Source organism: Meriones unguiculatus, chromosome X (assembly GCF_030254825.1).
Source record: "Meriones unguiculatus strain TT.TT164.6M chromosome X, Bangor_MerUng_6.1, whole genome shotgun sequence".
Lineage (NCBI taxonomy): Eukaryota > Metazoa > Chordata > Mammalia > Rodentia > Muridae > Meriones > Meriones unguiculatus.
The window spans coordinates 125800161-125827591 of record NC_083369.1 but is presented as its reverse complement, the minus strand read 5'-3'; positions in this window follow the sequence as shown (position 1 = coordinate 125827591).

The window sequence follows — 27431 nt, the reverse complement described above, 5'->3', positions numbered from 1 at the left end:
ATTAGTTAACAGTTAATTGTTAGATAATCAACTCATAGTCATGTCAGACACTAGTCTAATTTATCACAGGAGTATATATCCTAGATATGATTTTGTAGACAGGTCAATTACATAAAGATAGGTAGTCTTCAAAAACTTCAGAGACCTACAGAATATGGCAATTAAAAATGTCTTTATCATTTTAAAGATTCTTTGACAATGAGACAGGTCATCTCCTGGCAGCACCCTACCTACCTCAAAGAAGATGATGAGCATCGAAGAACTGCCATAAGAAAATGGCTTCAAATGTGGCAAATAAGCCACTTGGGTAAAGAAAATACCCTCATCTCATGACAGACAAAATTCTACCAAAAATGGTTAAGCTTAAATGCAGGACAAGTCGACTGCAGAACTCTGCCAAGACAGGGTAAACAAGTGCTAAATAGTTCCTGCTTCACATATATGTCTGTCAAATATTCTGAGCCAGAAGGCTGAAGATGATGCTCCCATGTTATAGAGAGTTTTGGGTGACTGTTCAGGCAGCAAACTATTTTTTGAAACAAACTATGTTTTTGTTTTTTTGTTTTTTAATATGCTAACATGCACTTTATATTTACTCCAGTAACTAATTATATTCCTTCTCAAGTCTCTGGTGGGGTTAAAGACAAAATGATTACAGTTCCACAATTAAACATAAGTTGTTTCGAATTTGAGGAAATGTTTTCATATAGGTAATACCAGTAAGGACAAAAGTTAATTTAGGTATAGAACTCTAAACTTCTCAAGATAGTATAATCAAATACTTTCCTCCAAGTTGCTAAATGCATATGGACAGGACATTGCACATGTAAATTTTAACTACTAGTTTTCATAATTTTAAAATTATTATTGTATTGAAAGAAAAGGAGCCTTTTATTGGACTTAAAGGGGGAAATGTTGGTATAATGTACTTTTGGACTGTACACAATTTATCCTTGTTCATTCAAATGTTGATTTCTCCCACTATCTGGTTTCAATCAGCACATTGTATTGTAATGCTTATTCAAGGATTACCTGTCTCAAGTTTGTGTAAACATGCCACCATTTGTTCTCTATGTTGTCAATTAAACAACCAGCCCCAATGTTATGCAATGGAGAGGATAGGATAGGACATCCTGGTCAGGAGGGGAGAGAGGAAGCAGGAGAGAGGAAAGTGAATCCCCAGGAGAGGTCTTGGAACCATGTGGAGAGATGTACTGGACATAAGACATGACTAAAAGCAAGGACAAAAGGGTGAAATCTGAATGGAAAAAAATTATGTGGGCTTGGAGGTTTAGGATGGAATAACTATTGCCCAGCATTGTTCTCTAGGTTAATTAAATGTATCCCAGTCTCTATATAGTGATTTGGGTATAAGCTGGTTTAAGATAAATGCTGCTCAACTAACAGGTAAATCAATAATAAAAATTAATAACCCACAACATGGACTAAAGAAGGACGCAGGAATAGCCATTCTAATACCTAATAAAATAGACTTTCAACCAAAAATATTCAAAAGAGATCGGGAAGGTCGCTTCATACACATCAAAGGAAAACTCCACCAAGAAGACATCACAGTTCTATGTGACATCACAGATCATCTATGCTCCAAATACAACGGCACCAACATTTGTAAAAGAAACATTAATAAAACTGAAATCACACATTATTAGCGGGAGACCTCAGCACCCACACTCAACAAAGGGCAGATCAACAAAACAGAAATTAAACAAAGAAACAATGACCTTAACAGATACCTTGAATCAAATGGACCTAGCAAACATCTATAGCACCTTTCACGCAAACACCAAAGAATTTACCTTCTTCTCAGCACCTCATAGAACTTTCTCCACAATAGACCATTTAGTTGGTCATAAAGCAACTCTCTACTCAATGACAGCCAGGTTAGGAAAGAAATAAAGATGAAAACTAAAGTCTACCTAGAATTCAATGAAAATGAAGGCATAACATACCCAAACTGATGGGACACAATGAAAGCAGTGCTAAGAGAAAAGTTCATAGCACTAAGTGTCTTCAAGAAGAAATTCAGGGAATCAAAAGGGGGGGGGGAGTTAATATGACCTGGAGAGGACAGGAGTTCAACAAGGACCAAAAATATCTGGGCACAGGGGCATTTTATGAGACTGTTTCTCCAAACAAGGACTGTGTATGGATGCAACCTAGAGCCTCAGCTCAGATGTAGCCCTTGGTAGCTCAGTATCCAAGTGGGTACCCTAATAAGGGGAACAGGGACTGTTTCTGACATGAACTTGATGGCACGCTCTTTGACCTCCACACCCCCCAGGGAGAAGCAGCCCTTCTAGGCCACAGAGGAAGACTTTGCAGCCAGTCCTGAAGACACCTGATAAGTATCAGATGGAAAAGGAGGAGGTTCTCCCCTGTCAATGGACTTGGAAAGGGGCAGTGAGGGTGGGATTGGGAGGGAAAGAGGGAGTGGGATACAGCAGGGATACAAAGTTAACAAACTCTAACTAATATTAAAAATAATTAATATAAAAAGGTAAAAAAATAAATGTGGATGTGACATTTGTCGAAGAAGAAGAAGAAGAAGAAGAAGAAGAAGAAGAAGAAGAAGAAGAAGAAGAAGAAGAAGAAGAAGAAGAAGAAGAAGTTCAAAATATTTCATTCAAGCAACTTAATAGCATACCTAAAAGCCCTAGGGGAAAAGAAAAAGAAGCAGACACACCAAAAAAGGAGTAGATGGCTAGACATAGTCAAACTCAGGGCTGATATTAATAAATTAGAAACAGATAAAACAATTCAAAGAATCAATGAAACCAAGAGCTGGTTCTTTGAGAAAATCAACAAGATAGTCAAACCCGTAGCCAAAGTAACTGATAGGCAGAGAGATACTATCTAAATAAAAAAAAAAATAAGAAATAAAAGGGGAACATAACAACAGACACTGAGGACAACCAAACAATCATTAGGTCTTACTTCAAAAGCCTGTATGGCTCAAAATTTGAAAATCTAAACGAAATGGACAATTTTATTGATCAACTCCACTTACCAAAGCTGAATCGAGACCAGGTAAATAAGTTAAATAGTCATATATACCTTAAGGAAATAGAAGCAGTCATCAAAAGTTTCCCATCCAAAAACAACCCAGGGCCAGATGATTTCAGTGAAGAATTCTACCAGACCTTCAAAGAAGAGTTAACACCAATACTCTTCAAACGATTCCACAGAACAGAAACAGAACGAATACTACCAAACACATTCTATGAAGCCAGAGTCACCTTGGTACCTAAACCTCACAAAGACCCAACAAAAAAAAAAAAAGAATTTCAGGCCAATCTCCCTTATGAACATTGACACAAAAACACTCAACATAATATTGGCAAACTGAATCTAAGAACACATCAAAGATATCATCCAATATGACCAAGTAGGATTCATCCCAGATATGCAAGGGTGGTTCACTATAGGGAAATCCATCAATGTAATCCACCATATAAACAAACTGAAAGAAAACAAAAGCACATGATAATCTCCTTAGATGCTGCAAAAGCATTAGCTGACATCCAACATTCCTTTATGTTTAAAGACGTGGAGAGATCAAGGATACAAAGCAATTACCTAACATAGTAAAAGCAATATACAGCAAGTCTATAGCTAACATCAAACTAAACTGAGAGAAAATTAAATCAATCCCACTGAAATCAGGGACAAGGTCTCTCAATATCTCTTCAACATAGTTCTTGAAGTCCTTGCTAGAGCAATAACACAGTTAAAGGAAATCAAGGGGATCAAAGTTGGTAATGGAGAAGTCAAAGTAACACTATTTGCAGATTGTATGATAGTACAAATGAGTAACCCCAAAAATTCTACCAGGTAACTCTTACTGATAAACACCTTCAGTAAAGTAGATACAAAATTAACTAAAAAAAAAAAAAAAAAATCAGTAGCCCGTCTGTAAATAAAAGATAAACTGGCTGAGAAAGAAATTAGGGATAGGGAAACAACACCCTTCACAATAGCCACAAACAACATAAGTTACCTTGGTGTATCTCTAACCAAGCAAGTCAAAAATTGTATGAAAAAAAAATTCCAGTCTCTGAAGAAAGAATTAGAAGAAGATATCAGAAGATATGAAGATCTCCAATAGTAAAAATGACCATCTTACCAAAAGCAATCTACAGATTCAATGTAATTCCCATCAAATTACCAACATAATTCTTCACAGATCTTCAAAAAAATTCTCAATTTTATATGGAGTAACAAGAAACCCAGAATGACTAAAAAATTCCTCTACAATAGAAAATCTTCTGGAGGTATCTCCATCCCTGATCTCAAGCTGTACTATACAGAAACAATACTAAAAACTGCATGGCACTGGCAATAGAAACAGGCTGGTGGATCAATGGAAAAAAAGACCAAGAAATAAACCTACACAATTATGGACACCTGATTGTTGACAAAGATGCCAAAACTATACAATGGAAAAAAGATAGCATTTTCAACAAATGGTGCTGGTATAGCTGGATATCTACATGTAGAAAAGTGCAACTAGATCCATACTTATCACCCTGCACAAAACTAAACTCCAAGTGGATCAAAGACCTCAACATAAAACCAGACACACTAAATCTGTTAGAAGAAAATGTGGGGAAGAGCCTGGAACTCATTGGCACATCCTGAACAGAGCACCAACAGCACAAGCTCTAACATCAACAATCAATAAATAGGACCTCATGAAACTGAAAAGCTACTGTAAAGCAAAGGACAATGTTGTCAGAACAAAATGACAGCCTACAGACTGGGAAAGTATCTTCACCAACCTTATATGGGACAGAGGGCTAGTGTCCAGAATATATAAAGAACTCAAGAAGCTAAACAACAGCAAATCAAGTAATCTAATTAAAAAATGGGGTACACACAGAGAAGGACTTTGCAGCCAGCCCTGAAGATACCTGATAAAACAGGGCCAGAGGAAAGGGGAGGAGGTCCTCCCCAATCCACGGACTTGGAAAGGGGCAGGGAGAAGCTGAGGGATGGAGGGTGGAATTGGGAGGGAATAAGGGAGCAGGATACAGCTGGGATACAGAGTTAATAAAATGTAACTAATAATAATAAACAATAAAAAAGGTTTATGCAAAAAAATGGGGTACAGAGCTAAACAGAATTCTCAGTAGAGGAATATAGAATGACAAGAAACACTTAAAGAAATGCTCAACATCCTTAATCATCAGGGAAATGCAAATCAAAACCACCCTGAAATTTACCTTATATCCGTCAGAATGGCTGAGATCAAAAACTCAAGTGACAACACATGCTGCAGAGGATGTGGAGAAAGGGGAACCCTCCTCCATTGCTGGTGGGAATGTAAACTTATGTAACCACTCTGGAAAGTAATCTGGCACTTCCTCAAACAAGTAGGAATAGCACTTCCTCGAGATCCAGCTCTACCACTCCTAGGCATATATCCAAAATATGCTCAAGTATACAACAAGGGCATTTGCTCAACCATGTTTGTAGTACCTTTATTTGTAATAGCCAGAAACTGGAAACAACCCAGTTGTCCCTCAGTTGAGGAATGGATAAAAATAATTGTTGTACATTTACATGATGGAGCATTTCCCAGCAACTGAAACAAGGAAATCTTCCAATGTCCATCCTGTTAGTTTTACTGAGTGAGTGTTGTTCATCTTATTCAGCGACCACCTTGCTTAGCTTCTTTAGGTGTACAAATTTTAGTATGTTTATCCTATATTATAGGTCTAGTATCCACTTATACGTGAGTATATACTAGGTGTGTCTCTGACATGAACTCAGTGGCAGGCCCTTTGACCGCCCCCCCCACCACCAAGGGGGAAACATCCTTGCCAGGACACAGAGGAGGGCAATGCAGCCAGTCTTGATGAGACCTGATATACTGGGGTCAGATGGAAGAGGAAAAGGACCTCCCCTATCAGTGGACTTGGAGAGAGGAATGGGAGAAAATAAGGGAGGGAGGATGGGATTGGGAAGAAGTGAGGGAAGGGGCTACAGCTGGGATAAAAGTGAATAAACTATAATTAATATAAAAAATAAAAATTTTATTAAAAAAACAAGGAAATCATGAAATTTGCAGGCAAATAGTGGGATCTAGAAAAGATCATCCTGACTGAGGTATCCCAGAAGCATAAAGACACAAGGTATATATTCACATATAAATGGATATTAGACATATAATATAGGATTATCATACTAATATATGTATACTTAAAGAAGATAAGCAAGAAGGAGGACCCTGGGTAAAATGCTAAATTTTCATTCAGAAAGGCAAATGGGATAGACATCATAAGAGGGTGAAAACAAGGAACAGGACAGAATCCTACCCACCAAGGGCTCTGAAAGTCTCTATTTAGCAGAGTATTAAAGCAGATGCTGAGACTCATTGCCAAAACTTTCGACAGAGTGCAGGGAAACTTTTAATAAAATAAGGAGAGGGAAAAACCTGGAAGGGACTGGAGCTCTACAATGAGAACAATAGAACCAAAAAATCTGGGCCCTTGGGTCTTTTCTGAGACTGATACTCTAAACAAGTACCATCCATGGTGATAACAAAGAGCCCTTGCACAGAGGCTGCTCATGGCAGCTCAGTCTCCAAGTGGGTTCCCTAGCAATATTATAGTCATAAGAGTACTTTATTCCCCTAAATTCTATAACCACTATATAGACATGAGATCAACATTGGATAGAGCAATATGACTAGACTCCTTAAACACCTTCAGCAAAGTGGCCAGATACAAAATTAACTCAAAAAAATCAGTAACCCTCCTGTATACAAAAGACAAAAGGGCTGAGAAAGAAATTAGGGAAACAACACCCTTCACAATAGCCACAAATGACATAAGGTACCTTGGTGTAACACTAACCAAGGAAGTCAAAGACTTGTATGAAAAAAATTTCAAGTCTCTGAAGAAAGAATTAGAAGAAGATATCAGAAGATGGAAAGATCTCCCATGCTCAGGGCTTGGCAGGATTAACATAATAAAAATGGCCATCTTACCAAAAGCAATGTACAGATTCAATGCAATTCCCATCAAATTACCAACACAATTCTTTACAGACCTGGAAAGAAAAATTCTCAACTTCATATGGAATAACAAGAAACCCAGAATTGCTAAAACAATCCTCTACAATAAAAGATCTTCTGGAGGTATCTCCATCCCTGATCTTAAGTTGTACTATAGAGCAACAGTTTTAAAAACTGCATGGTACTGGCATAGAAACTGAATAGTGGATCAATGGAACCGAACAGAGGACCCAGAAATAAACCCACATGCTTATGGACACCTGATCTTTGACAAAGACGACAAAACCATACAATGGAAAAAAGATAGCATCTTCAACAAATGGTGCTGGTCTAACTGGATGTCTACATGTAGAAAAATGAAAATAGATCCATACTCATCACCCTGCACAAAACTGAGGTCAAAGTGGATCAAAGACCTCAACATAAAACCTGACACATTAAATTGGCTAGGAAAAAAAGTGGGGAATACCGTATAACTCATTGGTACAGGAGAAAACTTCCTGAACAGAACACCAACAGCACAGGCTCTAAGAGCAACAATCAAATAATGGGACCTCATGAAACTGAAAAGCTTCTGCAAAGCAAAGGACACCGTCATCAAAACAAAACGACTGCCTACAGATTGGGAAAGAATCTTCACCAACCCTTTATCTGACAGAGGACTCATATGCAGTATATATAAAGAACTAAAGAAGCTGAAAAGCAGCAAACCAAGTAATCCACTTAAAAAATGGGGAACAGAGCTAAACAGAGAACTCTCTGTAGAGGAATATCGAATGGCAGAGAAGCACTTAAAGAAATGTTCAACCTCACTAGCCATTAGGGAAATGCAAATCAAAACAACCCTGAGATTTCACCTTACACCCATGAGAATGGCCAAGATCAAAAACTTAAGTGACAACACATGCTGGAGAGGTTGTGGAGAAAGAGGAACCCTTCTCCACTGCTGGTGGGAATGTAAACTTGTACAACCACTCTGGAAAGCAATCAGTCGCTTTCTCAGACAACTAGGAATAGCGCTTCCCCAAGATCCAGCCATACCACTACTAGGTATATATCCAAAAGAGGCTCAAGTACACAAAAAGGACATTTGCTCAACCATGTTTGTAGCAGCTTTATTTGCAATAGCCAGAAGCTGGAAACAACCCAGATGCCCCTCAACTGAAGAATGGATGCAGAAATTGTGATACATCTACACAATGGAATATTACTCAGCAATGAAAAATAAGGAAATCATGAAATTTGCAGGTAAATGGTGGGACCTGGAAAGGATCATCCTGAGTGAGTTGTCCCAGAAGCAAAAAGACACACATGGTATATACTCACTCATATAGACATACAACATAGGACAAACCCACTAAAACCTGTGCATCTAAAGGAACTAAGCAAGAGAGAGGACCCTAACTAAAATGTCCAATCCCCATCCGGAAAGGCAAAGAGGATGGACATCAGAAGAAGAAGAAAACAGGAAACAAACTAGGAGCCTGCCACAGAGGGCTTCTGAAAGCCTCTGCCCTGCAGACTATCAAAGCAAATGCTGAGCCTGATGGGCAACTGTTGGGCAGAGTGAATGGAATTTTATGTAAGAAGTGGGAAATAGTAAGAGCTGGAGGGGACAAGATCTCCACAAGGAGAGCAACAGAATGAGAAAATTTGAATACAGGGAACTTCCCAGAGACTCATACTCCAACCAAGGACTATTCATGGAGATAACCTAGATCCTCTGCACAGCTGTATCCCATGGCAGTTCAGTGTCCAAGTGGATTACATAGTAATGGGAAGAGGGATTGCCTCTGACATAATCTGATTGGCCTGCTCTTTGACCACTTTCCCCTGAGGGGGGAGCAGCCTTACCAGGGCACAGTAGAGGACAATGCAGCCACTTTTGATGAGAACTGATAGACTAAGATCAGAAAGGATAGGAGAACCTCCCCTATCTGTGGACTTGAGGAGGGACATACATGAAGAAAGGGGAGGGAGGGTGGGATCAGGAGGGGAGGACAGAGGGGCTTATCGGGGGATACAAAATGAGTAAAGTGTAATTAATAAATAAAAAGAAAGAAAGAAAGAAAGAAAGAAAGAAAGAAAGAAAGAAAGAGGAGCTCTGTAATGAAATGTTTAGAAGGAGATGACAATTTAGTAGAAACTTTTTAAATATATTTTTAAGAATTTCAAACATAAAAATAAATAAATAAATAAATAGATAGATAAATAAATAAATAAATATCAAGGTCATCAATAACCAATGAAATCTGAGGAAGTGTCTTAGCCAAACAGAAAGTAATGAGGTGTTGTTGATGAAAACTGGAACAGAAAAAGGCAATTGAGAAAAACCTAAAAAGAATCTGAATTCATTCTGACTTTAGTTAATGTGAATATATCAGTACCTGTTCATTATTTATGATAAGCACACCATACTAATGGCCAATAGTGCTAGAGAAAACTGAGTGTAATTGTACAGGGGGTTTTCTGTACTATCTGTGCAATGAATCTGTAAATAGAAATCCAACATAAAATGATAATTTTATTGTTTTATATGAGGAGGCTGATACTCTCTATTCCCACAGTAGTTACTGCTTAGAAAAAAAGGAAGTAGAAAGGAAAGTATACATGATCCAGAGAATGACTTCCTCACTTTGAGGAGGCACTGGTTGCTATAAAGATAAGCATCTTAGACATACTTAGCTCTGGATTAGGGGTTAAAATTATGCAGCTTTATTTTTCTAGCATGGACAGTGTTATTAATAATATTCACTTAATAGAAATTAAAAGGAACACAGAGCTTATTAGCTAGTTGGATCTCTTGTGGGAAGAACAACAGGCATTCAGAGAATCCTTTACAATCTACAGCCCAGTGGCATGTAAAAATATTCACTGTTAATAGCTTCTGTTGTAGTTTAATACCCACAAAAAGAAAAGTATAAAACTATAGACGTTTTGCTCCATGGAGGCTACCAATATGCCTCATAATTGTTCTGCAGAGGCCAGTCACTGTCTCTTGAGTATATCTTGGTACCTCTGCAGTGATATCTTGGATAAGCTGTGTTTAAGTGTGGAAGTGGTCAAATGCACATAGGTGTCAAAAATAATAGATTAAAGAAATAAAAGAGCAATTAGAATAAAGGAAGAAAAACATGAGGACGCTTTTGGAACAAACTTCCCCTAATTAACTTCTGATGACCACCATGACTATGACTGTATTAGTCATGCTTGTCTAGAGTAAAAGAACTTACAGTCTAGCTAATCCAATAATGGCTTGTTGTGAACGCAAATTCTAACAATTCAGTAGTTGCTGAGTTCATAAGCTTGATGTCTCAGCTGGTCTTCATTATACACCAGAATCCCAATGAAGTAGGCTCTAACACCAATGAAGGAATGGACTTGCTAGCAAGGCAAGAGTAATAAGACAAAGACCAAAAGCTTTTTTGTCCATATCCTTATGTATAGGCTTCCAGAAGTAAGTGTGGCCCATATTAACAGTGCATCTTCCTTTCATAAGATCATAAACAAAGACATATACCTTCCTACATCAAAGATTCACACTAGAAGTGGATCAACCCACTTCAAACCAAGCAATAAATAAATAAATAAATAAATAAATAAATAAATAAATAGAAATTCTCAAAAAATGCTGTGCCCTCAGTGTTTCAGTTTTAGTTTCAGATGCAGTCAATTGACAACCAAGAATATTCACCACAATGACCAAAGCAACTTGGAAAGGAAATAAGGCATTTCACCTTACAGCTCACAATCCATCATGAACAGAAACCAGGGCAGTAACTGAAGGAGAAACTATGGAGAATTACTGCTTACAAAGGCTTACTGAACATGAGGAACTTCCACCACCTGACCAGCTATGGCACTGACCACAGGGGGCTGGGTTTTTGCACATCAACCATTAATCAAGAAAATACTGCACAGATTTGTTTATGTACTAATCTGATGGTAACATTTTCTGAATTGTGATTTCCTCTTCTGAGAAAACCCAAACTTTTGTCAAGATTTTAAAACAAACAACAACAACAACAAAAAAAAAAACACACAAATAACCAGCCTCAAGAATTTAAACCAAAACTTGAGTTTGTATGAGAATAGGTGTCTCCCACCACTTCCCCTCTCTACCTTTTCCTTCCTAATAACTACCAGCAGCAACATACATGTCCTAAACTTATTAGGAATCTAGATGCTTCCTTAATTTGGAACCAAGTAATCAAATACTATGTAGGTTGTAGTTCTCAAATCATATTCTTTCACAGCCTTTTTCTCCACGATTCTCTTACCTTCACAAACATGTGGGGCTTACCCTTACAAGGTACACACCGTAATTTCATCGAGGTAAATGTAAAATAAAAGCACACCTATTGTGTGTCAGGCCCTCTTCTAAGTATTTTCCATATTAGTAATGTGTAAGTCTGCCATATGAGAAGTATTATCATTAGTTTATACATGACAAAACTAAGACACAGGCTCATCTTTGATATTTTTATAGGTTAATTATTTATTTCTATCATAGAGATGTAAGATTGCCAGTAAGTCTTTTAATTGTATTTATGAAAGTCAATTATAGAACCAATAGGATGGCACATGTTCCTCAATAATAATAAATTAAAATTTAAAATAAAAGCAAATTTTGTTTGCCTTATTGTCCACTGTCTCTTCCTAAAACAAGAATCTTCTTTCTTTTTTCTTATTTTTTAAGACAGGATCTCACCTTGTATCCCAGGCTATCTCCTGCCTCAGCCTCCTCAGGGCTGGGATTATAGATGTGAGTCACCATGCCTTCTCTTAAAACGGACAGTTCTGACAACAAGCCTCGTATGCATAGGTCTTCTGAATGAAAACTGCTATATTTTCACATGAGTGAATATGGATGGGTGGGCTCTGTTACGGTACCAGGTACCCTTGCTTTGTGTGTGCATGGTTTTCACCTCTTTGTACTATAAAGACTTTTGAAAGTGACAACATGGAAATAGGTAAGCAAAGCACGGAACTGGTTTGGCAAAGCTCCTCCTTCATTATGTTTTCTGGACAACTGGATAGTTGGACATTCCTTATTTTTCCAGAATGATGGGCATCAAAGCACACATCTGCGGTTCAACCACTTTCAAAGAGAACAGCTTTCTGAGTCTCTTTTAGTTACTGAAAGACACAATTTTTGAAGCCCATTCTATTGAATTTTTACTTGATTTAACATTTAAATTTATTGATTCCATTATAAAATATAAGCCTCTTACAAAGATTTTTAAAATGCAAAAAAACATCATAATGCAAAACTGCTTTAGAATTTTAATATTTGAGACTTTAAATTTTCACACTGTGTTTTAACCATTGTAGAGAAGGCGTTAAAATGCTGGATCTTGCAGACTTAATTAGATTTCTCCTCATTCTTTAAAGCAATTTATCCCTTTTAGTAGCAAAGACTGGAAACACTAGATAATTGCAAAGAATGATTCTCTGAGTTTGCACAGCTTCTAATTGTAATTTACTTTTTCTTTGAAGAGCACAGTGCTTCAGTTTTATTGCTAAGAATAAGGTTGTGTGTGTGCTTAGAATGGAATCCAGGGATATACAGATGCAAAATAAGTAACCTGCCAATGAACTACACTTCCAGACCATAAAATAAGATTTTGAAGTGAAGAAATTTCTTGGTACTATTGACATAATCAGTATACACAGAAGAAAACTAAATCAAATGTCTTTCTATACTTGCTTAAGAGTGGTTGAATGACTCAGAGCCAGGAGTACATGCTTATAAGTATTTGCATGAGGGAGATTGAAGCAGGACTATCATGAGACTAATACTAGCCTCAGCTACATAAAGAGACCCTGTCTCCAAAAGAAGAAATAGAATGAAAAGAAGGAAGGAAAAAGGAGGAAAGGAGGAGAAAGAAGAGAAAATGACAACGAGAATAAGAGAAGGGGGAATGAAAAAGGGGAAAAGAACACAAAATTTTTTTTTTTTACTTTATTCTTAAGGCATGAGGGTTAGTGCTATTATCTAAACATTCAGCTAGCTGTTAGTCCAGGAATACACATAAAACTAATCTTTACTCTAAAATGTCACTTTGTTTGAAATGTTTAAATTTTATATGCAGAAAATGTGTGAAATTTAGTATAATGGAAATAAAAATGGTTCATTTGTTTTTCTTGCTTACTCTTTAAGATTTTCTTCATGCTTCTCCTTTTTTGGTGACCTATGCTATGCTATGCACTTACATTTCAGGAAGTGCCTTACACTACATGACAATGCTTCAAGGTCATTTAAAATAAGAGATGAGTAAATATAATGTTGCACTTTACATGACACAGGTTAGTCTAAGCAGGTTTCAGACCAATGAAAACAGCAAGGAAGGAAATGTACACAGGCCTAGATCATCCTTGCACAGCAAATTGCCTGCCATGCATCCTTTCCTCCTAGGTTACCAGATGCTCTAGCCCACCCAGTACACACTTTACTGACCAGGGGAAAGAGAAAAACACCTTGCTTCTGAGTTGACCCCAAGCTGAAACCAGGGACAAGGGAAAAACACCCTGCCCCCTGGCTTGATTTGGAGCTCTGAGACTTACTGGGAACTCCTTGCCCCTGTAACTCAGCATTAATGGACAAACAACACTTTTCACTCTGCAATACTATTCCACCAGCTCACTACACATATTTGACTAGCTCAGTGGACATGCTAAAAAAACCCTATAAATGGTCCTCCCCTTCACCCATCCTTCTGTTGTCTCGCTTCCTATTCAGAGGGAGTCACTAGTCAGTTCTTCCCAATAAATCCCTCATGTGAGTTTTATTGCATGTTGTGAATTTGTGGTGTTCCTTGACTCCCAACTGCCAAGATGTCCTTGCAAACTTGTTTTGTGTTCACCTTCTGCTCATGTTCTGGATGACTTGGATCCCCATGATGGTCATGATCATTGGATTCTAAATTTTGGAAATTGACTCCATCTAGTACGTTAGGGTTGTATTTTTCCTTTTTCCTTTCCTTTCCTTTTTCTTTTTTCCTTTCCTTTTTCCTTTCCTTTTTCGTTTCCTTTTTCCTTTCCTTTTTCCTTTCCTTTTTCCTTTCTTTTTTCCTTTCCTTTTCCCTTTCCCTTTCCCTTTCCCTTTCCCTTTCCCTTTCCCTTTCCCTTTCCCTTTCCCTTTCCCTTTCCCTTTTCCTTTCCTTTCCTTTCCTTTCCTTTCCTTTCCTTTCCTTTCCTTTCCTTTCCTTTCCTTTCTTTTCCTTTTTCCTTTCCTTTCCTTTCCTTTCCTTTCCTTTCCTTTCCTTTCTTTTCCTTTTTCCTTTCCTTTCCTTTCCTTTCCTTTCCTTTCCTTTCCTTTCCTTTCCTTTCCTTTCCTTTCCTTTCCTTTCCTTTCCTTCTTTCCTTTCCTTTTTTCCTTTGCTTTGCTTTGCTTTCCTTTTTCGTTTCCTTTCCTCTCCTCTCCTCTTCCCTCCTCTCCCCTCTCCTCCCCTCCCCTCCCCTCTCCTTTCCTTTTTCTTTTCCATTTTCTTTTTTCCTTTTCCTTTTCCCTTTACCCTTTTCCCTTTCCCTTTCCCTCTCCTTTTTCCTTTCCTTTCCTTTTTCCTTTCCCTTTCCTTTTTCCTCTCCTGTCCTTTTATTTTTCATTTCCTGTCCTTTCCTTTCTTTTTTCTTCTTTCCTTCCTTCCTTCCTCCCTCCCTCCCTCCCTCCCTCCCTCCCTCCCTTCCTTCCTTCCTTCCTTCTTTCTTTTTGTTTGTTGTTGTTTTTGTCTTTAATTTTGTCTTCTGAGATTTTCAATCTTCATATTAGGCTTCTGCAGCTATTTCTGAACTATGCTGAAATATAATTTAAATTGGCTTTATTTCTTGAGAATTCTTCTTCCTAGTTAGGAATCCTGCATAGCAGTTTTGCTAAGGGTCAATGACTCATTTGGATAGCAGAGACCCAAATAAGGCAGGATTATAGACATAAAAATAAGAATATATCAGGCAGGTAGAATGCTGGAGCCCCAGGTTTCAAGGCCAGTCTAGCAATATAGTGAGACTAGACCTATTAAAGTTAAAAACAAGAACAGAACACAAATAAAAACCCACTAGAGTACTCATTTTTATAGGATTTTACTAACAACATAGGTTATCACCAACATGAAATACATTCAAACAGAGGTGATGTTAGAATGTAGGTCCTCCCATTCAGTGAAGTAGCCGTTGACTACTATTACCAGAATGACCACGCAATAGAAAGGGCAGATCTGGGGATGTGTGACTTTGCATACAATACTTGTTTTCTATGGTTTACAAAGGTCTATTTTTGTTGAAAAATAAATAATTCGAATTAGAAAAGTCATGTATATATGTATATATGATGTTTAAAATTCAGAAACATGATTTCCTTGTTTTTTATTGCTGAGTAATATTCCATTGTGTAGATGTACCACAGTTTCTGTACCCATTCTTCAGTTGAGGGGCATTTGGGTTGTTTCCAGCTTCTGGCTATTACAAATAAAGCTGCTACAAACATGGCTGAGCAAATATCCTTATTGTATACTTAGGCCTCTTTTGGATATATGCCTAGGAATGGTATAGCTGGATCTTGAGGAAGCGCTATTCCTAGTTGTCTGAGAAAGCGCCAGATTGATTTCCAGAGTGGTTGTACAAGTTTACATTCCCACCATTAGTGGAGGAGGGTTCCACTTTCTCCACAACCTCTCCAGCATGTGTTGTCACTTGAGTTTTTGATCTTAGCCATTCTTATGGGTGTAAGGTGAAATCTCAGAGTCGTTTTGATTTACATTTCCCTGATGACTAATGATGTTGAGCATTTCTTTAAGTGTTTCTCTGCCTTTCGGTATTTCTCTATCGAGAATTCTCTGTTTAGCTCTGTACTCCATTTTTGAGTTGGATTACTTGATTTATTGTTTTTTTATCTTCTTTAGTTCTTTATATATACTGGTTATTAGTCCTCTGTCAGATATAGGGTTGGTGAAGATCCTTTCCCAATCTGTAGGTAGCCGTTTTATTCTGACAACAGTGTCCTTTGCTTTACAGAAGCTTTTCAGTTTCATGAGGTCTCATTTATTGATTGTTGATCTTAGAGCCTGTGTGGTGTTCTGTTCAGGAAGTTTTCTCCTGTACCAATGAGTTCAAAGCTCTTCCCCACTTTTTCTTCTAACAATTTAATGTGTCTGGTTGTATGTTAAGGTCTTTGATCCACTTGGACTTTAGTTTTGTGCAGGGTGATAAGTATGGATCTATTTTCATTTTTCTACATATAGACCAGCACCATTTGTTGAAGATGCTATGTTTTCTCCATTGTATGGTTTTGTCATCTTTGTCAAAATCAGGGTCCATAACTGTGTAGGTTTATTTCAGTGTCTTCTATTCAATTCCATTGATCCATCACTGAGATTCTATGCCAGTACCATGAAGTTTTTAGTATTGTTACTCTATTACTATAGCAGCTTGAGAACAGGAGTGGAGATACCTCCAGAAGATCTTTTATTGGGGAGGATTGTTTTGTCAATTCTGGGTTTCTTATTATTCCATATGAAGTTGAGAAATATTTTTCAAGGTCTGTAAAAAAATGTGTTGTTATTTTGATGGGAATTGCATTGAATCTGTAGATTGCTTTTGGTAAGATGGCCATTTTTACCATGTTAATCCTGCCAAGACATGAGCATGGGAAATCTTTCCATCTTCTAATATCTTCTTCTAATTCTTTCTTCAGAGACTTGAATTTTTTTTTCATACAAGTTTTTGATTTGCTTGGTTAAGGTTACACCAAGGTACTTTATGTCATTTGTGGCTATTGTGAAGGGTGTTGTTTCCCTAATTTCTTTCTCAGCTCCTTTGTCTTTTGTATACAGGAGGGCTACTGATTTTTTTTAAGTTAATTTTTGTATCCAGCCACTTTGCTCAAGGTATTTATCAGCTTTAGGAGTTCCTTGGTAGAATTTTTGGGGTCACTCAGTATACTGTCATATCATCTGTAAATAGTGATACTTTGACTTCTTCCTTTCCAATTTGTATCCTCTTGATCTCACAGGTAAATGGTGGGAACTCCAAAAGATGATCCTGAGTGAACTATCCCAGAAGCAGAAAGACACACATGGTATATACTCAGTCATATAGACATATAAAATAAGACAAACTTACTAAAATCTGTACACCGAAAAAAAAAAAAAAACTAATGAAGAGGGAGGGAGGACTCTGGATAAAATGCTCAATCCCCATCCTGAAAGGCAAAGAGGATGGACATCATAAGAAGGAGCAAACAGGAAACAAGTCAGGAGCCTGCCACAGAGGGCCCCAGAAAAGCTGTGCCCTGCAGACTATCAAAGCAGATGCTGAGACTTATGGCCAAACTTTGGGCAGAGTGCAGGGAATCTTATGAAAGAAGTGGGAAATAATAAGATCTGGAGAGGACAGGAGCTCCACAATGAGAGCAACAGAACCAAAAAAATCTGAGCACAGGGATCTTTCCTAAGACTGATACTCCAACCAAGTACCGTGCATGTAAATAACCAAAGACCCCTGCACAGATGTAACCCATGGCATTTCAGTGTCCAAATGGATTCCATAGAAATAGGAACAGGGACTGTCTCTGACATGAACTGGTTGGCCTGCTGTTTGGTCACCTCCTCCTGAGGGAGGAGCAGCCTTACCAGGCCACAGAGGAAGACAATATAGCCACTCCTGATTAGACCTAATAGATTAGGATTACAAGGAAGGAAAAGAAGACCTCCCCTATTGGTGGACTTGGGGAAGGGCATGTGTGGAGAAGGGGAAGGAAGGGAGAGGTTGGGAGGGGAGGTGGGAGAGAGCTACAGGGGGAATACAAAGTGAATAAAGTATAATTAATAAAGAAAAAAAGTCAGAAACATGCAAATACAATTTAGGAAGCATAAACAGTCTTCCAAACCCTTCTACTTTGAGCGGGTCAATCTTGAACTTTTTATAGCCATTCGTATGGCCTGTAAATAAATATAAATTGAAGATCATGGACTTTTAAAAGGTTCTAATGTAGGATTGCCAAACTTCCCGGAAACTATTTCATCCTAGTATATTCTACATCACAATGAAACATCATTATTAGGGAACTTGTTAAATAGCTTATCACTGAATCAGTCAAGTTTCTGTAATAGAAATCTCCATATTGAACAAGATAAAGCAGTTTAGCTTCTAAATATTTTGTATCTTAAGCTTATAAATCAGTAAAATTTATATTGGAAAGGGTCACATTTACTTTTGTACCAGAAGCATTGAAAAGTATAGGATTGTTTTTTTTTTTTCTTCAATGCAGTTTATTCAGGAACCTCGAACAATCATCTGACCCTGGGGAAAGCCAGCCCACAGCTTAAATAGCCTCTGGGTAGCCAACCCAGGCGTGCCACGTGGGCAATGCAGATAGGTCCACATACATGGAAGCAAGCCAGATCCTCAGCCTTAGCCAAATGTGGAGTTGTTCGTGACAGAGAGCACTCACCATCGGGAAGGTGGAAGGCGGAAACCAGCTCCATCTTTAAGGCATAGCATTCCGCAGCTCTCTACAGTTGCATGCGGGTTGATGCCCCAGGTCCCGCCTCTGAGAAAAAGGTATCGGATGGGTCTGATGCTCTTTGGGTGGATGACACCTAAATGAACATCGGTACAAAGTCCCAATTTATTTCTAATATCAGAGATCAGACCTCTACTCTTGCCTGATGTGTCTAAAACGAAAAGTATAGGATTGTATTAACATAAATATATCAAACTTTTCATGAGTAAATATACTTAAAAAACAAAAATATTGCATTTATGCTTAGTTCTGAATTTAATATGATCACAATATGAAGCACATTTTATTTATTTTTAGTAATATAGGCAAGAATGAGGCAAGGTCATTCAGATGGGAGCAAAAAAGCAACCATAGTAATGGGGAATATTTGATAAAGGCTGACATTTGATAACATTGAGAAGATTTCCTACACCAAATATGAAACCACTTTATAAAACCTCAGTAGATAAAGTAACATGATCTAGACAACAGACACCAATAGAAATGAATGAAGATGAAGAGAAAGCACAAAAATAGACCTCCCCTAATAGTGGACTTGAGAAGGGGCATGTGTGGAGAAGGGGAATGAAGGGAGGGGTTGGGAGGGGAGGAGGGAGGGAGCTACAGGGGGAATACAAAGTGAATAAAGTGTAATTCATAAAGATAAAAAAAGAAAAAAGTCAGAAACATGCAAATACAATTTAACATATAACAAATTTCATATATGATATGACAATTCCTTTGAACAGTGATGAAAATAGAGATTCAACTTGTGGAAACACAGGGTAATCACCTGGAAAATAATAATTTTTAATCAAATGCCTTCGTAATTATGCCGTCTACCATCATAAATTTGATCAAACATGTAAATTAAATCCTATAATTTCTAGAACAAAATATACAGAAATTATTTTATAACCTCAGAGTGCGAAGGAACTTTGCTTTTAGATTTCCATTGTTTTTTATTCAAAATAAAAAAGACATTATCTGGGCCAGACACCTGACATTTGCCAGCTAGCAGATGAGGAAAGATGAGCTGTGCTCTCAGACATGGTCTGTATGCCAAAGGAACTACATAATCCCCCTGCTCTGAATTGTGGCAGAACTGGATAAAGATCAGGCCTTGCTGACAAAACCTTTGATGATTATTTGTAATGTCAGTGTCCTGGGTTTTCCAGGGTACCAGCCTAGCTCCCAAGCCATGAAGGGATTCTCAGAGACTACTTTTATGCTTTGAAGTTGAGCTAAAATTAGCAGGCTCTCCCCCTTCCTACTGTTCCAGTATAGACAACCAGTAGGCCTGAAAGGAGGCAGAGTCAAGCCCTAACATGGTAGACACTTTACAGTAGACTAAGAGGATACATGGCAGCTCTCGGTTCTGCATGTTCTGCAATTCCACTGACCTGAGAACAGGCATGGACAGACCCCTCTATCTTCTACTCAGTTCCCTTCCTGACAGTTTGTCTAAGCCTTTTGTCCTGAGTATGACTACACATCAGAATAGAGAGCAGGCTGAACAGGAAACAGATGCCAAACTGAGGAGGAACTTTTGAACTTTAAACTCCAAGTGTAGTGTTACAAACCAGTATGCATGACTATCTAAAAGAAAAAGTTTCTACTTGAAACAACAAATATAAGCTTCAATGATATCTATTAAAAATAAAGTAAATTTACAATTTCTAATATGAACAAAAATAAGTGAGACAGACATGTTGGTGTATACCTGTAATCCCAACACTGTGCAAGCTGAGTCAGAGAATCTTGAGTTTAAAGCCAAGCTAAACTGCATAGTGAAAATTTTCCTTAAAAACAAGCAAACAAAAAACAGGCCCAGAAGAGACAGTATAGTCAAGAAAGTCAGTCTGCACAAGGACCTGAGCCCCAGAATCCATGTGAAAAATCCAGATACAGCAACATGAGTTTATAATCTATTGTGAGGTAGAGATTGGCAGATAGATCCCTCAAATTTGATGATCAGCCAGCCTAGTCTTTGTGGAGTTTTACAGGTAAATGAGAGGCCCTGTCTAAAAAAACAAGGTAGAGCAATTCCTAAGAAATGTAATCAGAAGTGGTCCTTTAGTTTCCGTAGGCACATACAAGCACATGGATCCTTCCACACATGACCACGTATGTGAATATATACAAATGCAAGAAAAAAAATAGGCAAATAAATAAATAGAAGAAAAAATGATTTCCTGTTTTAATTATCTATGTAAATCACTGACCCAATCCTACTCCACTAAGGATAAGGTATATAAAGCAGATATAGATTCAGGAAAAGAAACCTTTCTGGTAATTTTACAAGGCAAAATAATGTATCAGGCAAAAATTTGGCAGACAAACACATAATTCCAACCAAATATAAAAGAATTAACCAAACAATCAACCTTGAAGGTCAATTAATGTGAACATAAGATAACCTCATTCTTTCTCTAAAAATTAAATATATCAAATCTAAATAACACCAATCTTCTGTGGTTGTGGCTTGTCTTTATCTGGGGTTTCTCACTTAGAATTATGGTGAACATAAAAATATTTCTTTGTTTATTCTCAGAATTTGGCTACATTGATTGCAATTGATTGCTGACCATATATTCCCATTCCATTACTTTTAGGCATTTTTGCACTTCTCATAGTCTTGGAAGTGTGAGAATGTCCTGTATGGACCTGGAGTTAGGTTTAAGCTGCTCTGTGGGCGGTAATATCTGCATTCTTCCCAGGAGACTTTCAATCATCATACTACTGAAGGAAGGCTGGTTAAATTTTCCAAAAATCATTTCGAAAAATAGTCATCAATGAGGAAAGTTTAGCCAGTCTTAAGTGGGAAAGAACTACATGTTTTTCACTGGGGTCTGAAAAATTTAACTCCAGCTAGAATAATAAGTCCGTATATTATGGACTCAATTGCCAATTTAGGAAAATTCCATTAAACTGTGTTTATCCAAAACATATACATATTATCTAACTTATTATTTATTTTGATTTTTATTACATTCAAATTCATTTAACAGGAGATTATACAAGTCTTGTCTAAATATACTTTGATTAATATATAGTTAATACTAATTCAACAAACATGGAGAGTTTTATATTTTGGACGTATTCTGTGTATGAAAGCAACTTTTATTTGACCAGGAGATGAAAGGAGGGAAGAAAGGAAGAAGATAAACAAGAGAAAAGAAAAAAAAATAAAACATATAAAACCAAGTGATATATATATTCTTCATGGAGGAGTTTGTTTTTTTTTTTAATAAACTACCACAGTAAATTTGCTTCTGCCTCAGACAAAAATCTATTAATCAAAACGTTAGTTCCTTGTTGGTTTGGAAATCAAATGCAAGTGTGTTGCTGCTTCTATCCTAAGCTGAAATGAATAGTCAAACTTGACTTCACAGTCCTGTGATCTACAACGAGGAGGAATTGCTGGACAGCAGTGGCAGGGCTATTGTCCTTCTGAGAATCTGAGATTATAGTGAATTTTCTACCCAAATACATGTCAAGGAATTCACCCATGTTTATTCACTGATTGTTTCAAAACAAGCTATTGACAAGTAGGACCTTGACATTTTTGAGAATGCTCACTATCCTAATTGGGACTTCTCTTGATTTCCAAAATTTCAACAGTCCTTGTGATCTCCCTCACTTCTTTCACACTTTTCTTCAACCAATGTGTGGGATTAGATCCATCAGGCATGGGAATATGTGAATATTTAAAGACAACAGAGATTATTACCTTCCACAGGAAGTTGCATGTTACCTACAATTCAAAGCTATACTTAAGACAAATATAACTAAGTCAGCTCCTGGAAACCCAATTTACAGCTGACCATCTATCACAGCTACTGAAAGATTTATTCATTTCTCTCTTCCTATATTTATCTTCATATTCATTCAGTCAATTAATAGACAAAAGGCACCAGTTGTATTTCAGCTTGATGCTACATTCTGAAATTCAAAGATAAATCAGTACACAAAGCCTTCTTAGCTATGACTGAAATTTCTCTAAATTGGCAAAAAAGAGTCTCAGAAATAGGGCAATCCCAAGAAATATATGCCATAATAACTACAGTTACAGTTAAACTACTGAAAACTAAGGACAAAAAGGAGAAAGGTAACACATTACAAAAAGATCAACTTAAATAATAAGGGCTTTCTCATTCAAAGCCATAAAGACCAGAAAGAACTGTTAAATGAAAAGATTTGTCAATTGTGAACTTAACACCTGGCACAATAATCATTTAAGAATAAAGAGAGACATCCTCCTCATCTACTGGCCTGCCAGCAACAGTTGTGAGGTCTGCTCAAGGTGGTCTGTGTTCCATTTCTCCTGCATATTCTACACCCCAATTCCCCAGCCTGTGCATTTCCTGGGACCTACTCAGATCTGAGGCCAGGGAGATCAGCACAGACCAGGGAGCAGCAGGAATACCTGAGGACTGTGGCCATGTGGGACTACGAGCTCTACCTACAACACCAGAGATCTATTACCTTTGGAGACCACCAGGTCTGCTAATATCAGATTCAAACAAATGGCTAGAGATCAGCACAATAACACCAGCAACAGGGGCATATGACACCACCAAAACACAGATATCCTACCACAGCAAGCACTGAGTATATTAACACACTGTATGCACAGGAAAATTATCTTAAATCTGAGGTAATGAAAATGATAGAGGCCTTAAAATAATTATCTAAATGATCTTCAGGAAAATACAACCAAACAAGTGAAGGGATTGAATAAATCTTTTTGTTGTTGTTTTTAATACTTTTTAATTTTAATTTTATTAATTACACTTTATTCACTTTGTATCCATCCATAAACCTCTTCTTCCTCCCTCCCAATCCCACCTTTGGTCCTCCTTCCCCACGCATGCCCCTCCACAATTCCACTGCCAGGGGAAGTCTTCCTGTCCTTCCCTCTGATCCAAGTCTATCAGATCTCATCAGGAGTGGCTACATTGTCTTCCTCTGTGGCCTGGTAATGGTGCTCACCCCTCAGCAGGAGGTGATCAAAGAGCAGGCCAATCATTTCATGTCAGAGGCAGTCTCTGTTCCCATTACTGTGGAACCCAATTACTTGGACACTGAGCTGACATGGGCTACATCTGTTCAGGAGTGCTAGGTTATCTCCATGCATGGTACTTGGTTGGGAGAATCAGTCTCAGGAAAGACCACTGTGCTCAGATTTTTTTGGTTCTTTTCTCTCATTGTGGAGCTCCTGTCCTCTCCAGATCTTACTATTTCCCACTTCTTTCATAAGTTTCCATGCCCTCTGCCCAACAGTTGGCCATAAATCTGAGCATCTGCTTTGATAGTTTTCAAGGCAGAGCCTTTCAGAGGCCCTCTGTGGCAGGCTCCTGCCTTATTCCCTGTTTGCTCCTTCTTCTGATGTCCATCCTCTTTGCCTTTCAGGATGGGGATTGAGGATTATAGCCAAAGTCCTCCCTCTTCATTAGTTTCATTAGGTGTACAGATTTTAGTAGGTTTATCCTATATTATATGTCTATATGACTGAGTATATACCATGTGTGTCTTTCTGCTTCTGGGATAGCTCATTCAAGACGATCTTTTGCAGTTCCCAACATTTACCTGCAAATTTCATGATTTCCTTGGTTTTTATTGCTAAGTAAAATTCCATTGTGTAGATGTACCACAGTTTCTGTATCCATTCCTCAGTTGAGGGGCATCTGGGTTGTTTCCAGCTTCTGGCTATTACAAATAAAGCTACTACAAACATGGCTGAGCAAATGTCCTTATTGTGTACTTGGACCTCTTCTGGATATATGCCTAGGAGTGGTATAGCTGGATCTTGAGGAAGCATTATTCCTAGTTGTCTGAGAAAGTGCCAGATTGCTTTCCAGAGTGGTTGTACATGTTTACATTCCCACCATTAGTGGAGAAGGGTTCCCCTTTCTTCAAAACCTCTCCAGCATGTGTTGTCACTTGAGATTTTGATCTTAGCCATTCTGATGGGTGTAAGGTGAAATATCAGAGTCGTTTTGATTTGCATTTCCCTGATGGCTAATGATGTTGAGCATTTCTTTAAGTGTTTCTCTGCCATTTCATATTCCTCTATCAAGAATTCTCTGTTTAGCTCTGTTCCCCATTTTTTTAATTAGATTACTTGATTTGTTGCTTTTTAACTTCTTTAGTTCTTTATATATACTGGATATTAGCCCTCTTTCAGATAGAGGGTTGGTGAAGATTCTTTCCCAAACTGTAGACATTCATTTTGTTTTGATGACAGTGTCCTTTGCTTTACAGAAGTTTTTCAGTTTCATGAGGTCCCATTTATTGATTGTTGCTCTTAGAGCCTGTGCCTTCAGTGTTCTCTTTAGGAAGTTGTCTTCTGTACCAATAAGTTCAAGGCTCTTCCCTACCTTTTCTTCTAACCGATTTAATGTGTCTGGTTGTATGTTGAGGTCTTTGATCCACTTGGACTTTAGTTTTGTGCAGGGTGATAAGTATGGATCTATCTGCATCTTTCTACATATAAACATACAGTTAGACCAGCACCATTTGTTGAAGATGCTATCTTTTTTCCATTGTATGGTTTTGGCATCTTTGTCAAAAATCAGGTGTCCATAAGTGTGTGGGTTTATTTCTGGGCATTCTATTCGATTCCATTGATCCATGCAGTTTCTATACCAGTACCATGTACTTTTTATTACTGTTGCTCTCTATAATATAGCTTGAGAACAGGGATGGAGATACTTCCAGAAGATCTTTTATTGGAGAGGATTGTTTTAGCAATTCTGGGTTTCTTCTTATTCCATATGAAGCTAAGAATTTTTCTTTCAAGGTCTGTAAAGAATTGTGTTGGAATTTTGATGGGAATTGCATTGAGTCTGTAGCTTTCTTTTGGTAAGAAGGCCATTTTTACTGTGTTAATCCTGCCAAGCCATGAGCATGGGAGATCTTTCCATCTTCTGATATCTTCTTCTAATTCTTTCTTCAGAGACTGGAAATATTTTTCATAGAATTCTTTGATTTGCTTGGTTAGGGTCACACCAAGGTACTTTTTGTCATTTGTGGCTATTGTGAAGGGTGTTGTTTTCCTAATTTCTTTCTTAGGTTTTTGTCTTTTGTATACAGGAGGGGTACTGATTTTTTTGAGTTAATTTTGTATCCAGCTACTTTGCTGAAGGTGTTAATCAGTTGTAGGAGCTCTCTGCTAGAATGCTAGAATTTTTGGGGTCACTCAGGTATACTGTGATATCATCTGCAAATAGTGATACTTTGATTTCTTCCTTTCTGATTTCTATTCCCTTGATCTCCTCCAATTGTTTTATTGATCTAGCAAGGACACCCAGAACAATGTTGAAGAGATATGGAGAGAGTGGGCAGCCTTGCCTTGTCCCTGATGTCAGAGAGATTGATTTGAGTTTCTCTCCATTGAGTTTCATGTTGGCTATAGGTTTGCTGTATATTGCCTTTACTATGTTTAGATATGTGCCTTGTATCCCTGATCTCTCCAATACTTTAAACATGAATGGATGTTGGATTTTGTTAAATGCTTTTTCAGCATCTAAGGGAATGATCATGTGCTTTTTTTTCTTTCAGTTTTTTAATATGGTGGATCACATTGATGGATTTCCATATATTGAACCACCCCTGCATACTTGGGATGAAGCCTGCTTGGTCATATTGGATGATATCTTTGATGTGTTCTTGTATTCGTTTTGCAAGTATTTTATTGAGTATTTTTGCATCAATATTCATAAGGGAGATTGGCCTGAAATTCTCTTTGTTGGATCTTTGTGAGGTTTAGGTACCAAGGTGACTGTGGCTTCTTAGAATGAGTTTGGTAGTGTTACTTCTGTTTCTATTTTGTGGAATAGTTTGAAGAAAACTGGAGTTAGCTCTTCTGTGAAGGTCTGGTAAAATTCTGCACTGAAACCATCTGGCCCTTGGCTTTTTTTGGATGGGAGACTTTCAATGACCACTTCTATTTCCTTAGGGGATATAGGACTATTTAATTGATTTACCTCTTCTTGACTCAGCTTTGGTAAGTGGACTCGATCAAGAAAATTGTCCATTTCATTTACATTTTCAAGTTTTGTGGCATATAGACTTTTGAAGTAAGTCCCAATGATTGTTTGGATTTCCTCAGTGTCTGTAGTTATGTCCCCCTTTTCATTTCTGATTTCGTTGATTTGGATGGTGTCTCTCTGCCTTTTAGTTAGTTTGACTAAGGGTTTGTCTATCTTGTTTATTTCTCAAACAACCAGCTCTTGGTTTCATTGATTCTTTGAATTATTTTATTTGTTTCTAATTGATTGATTTCAGCACTGAGTTTGATTATTTCCAGCAATCTACTCCTTTTTGGTGTGTCTACTTCTTTTTTTTTCCTAGGGCTTTTAGGTGAGCCATTAAGCTGCTTGAGTGAAATGTTTCGGATTTCTTCTTGAAGGCACTTAGTGCTATGAACTTTCCTCTTAGTACTGCTTTCATTGTGTCCCATAAGTTTGGGTATTGTTGTGTCTTCATTTTCTTTAATTTCTAGGAAGACTTTAATTTCTTTCTTTATTTCTTCCCTGACCCAGCTGTCCTTTAGTAGAAAGTTGTTTAGTTTCCATGTGTGTAGGCTTTTTGCTATTTCTGTTGTTGATGAGGTCCTGCTTTTGTCCATGGTGATCAGTTAGGATACAAGGTATTATTTCAATCTTCTTTTATCTGTTGAGGCTCTCTTTGTGACCAACCATATGATCTATTTTGGAGAGGGTTCTATGAGGTGTTGAGAAGAAGGTAAATTCTTTTGTGTTTTTGTGCAAGTTTCTGTAAATGTCTGTTAGGTCCATTTATTCATGACTTCTGTTAGAGACATTGCTACTTTGTTTAATTTCTGTTTTGTTGACCTGTCCTTTGTTGAGAGTGGGGTGTTGAAGTCTC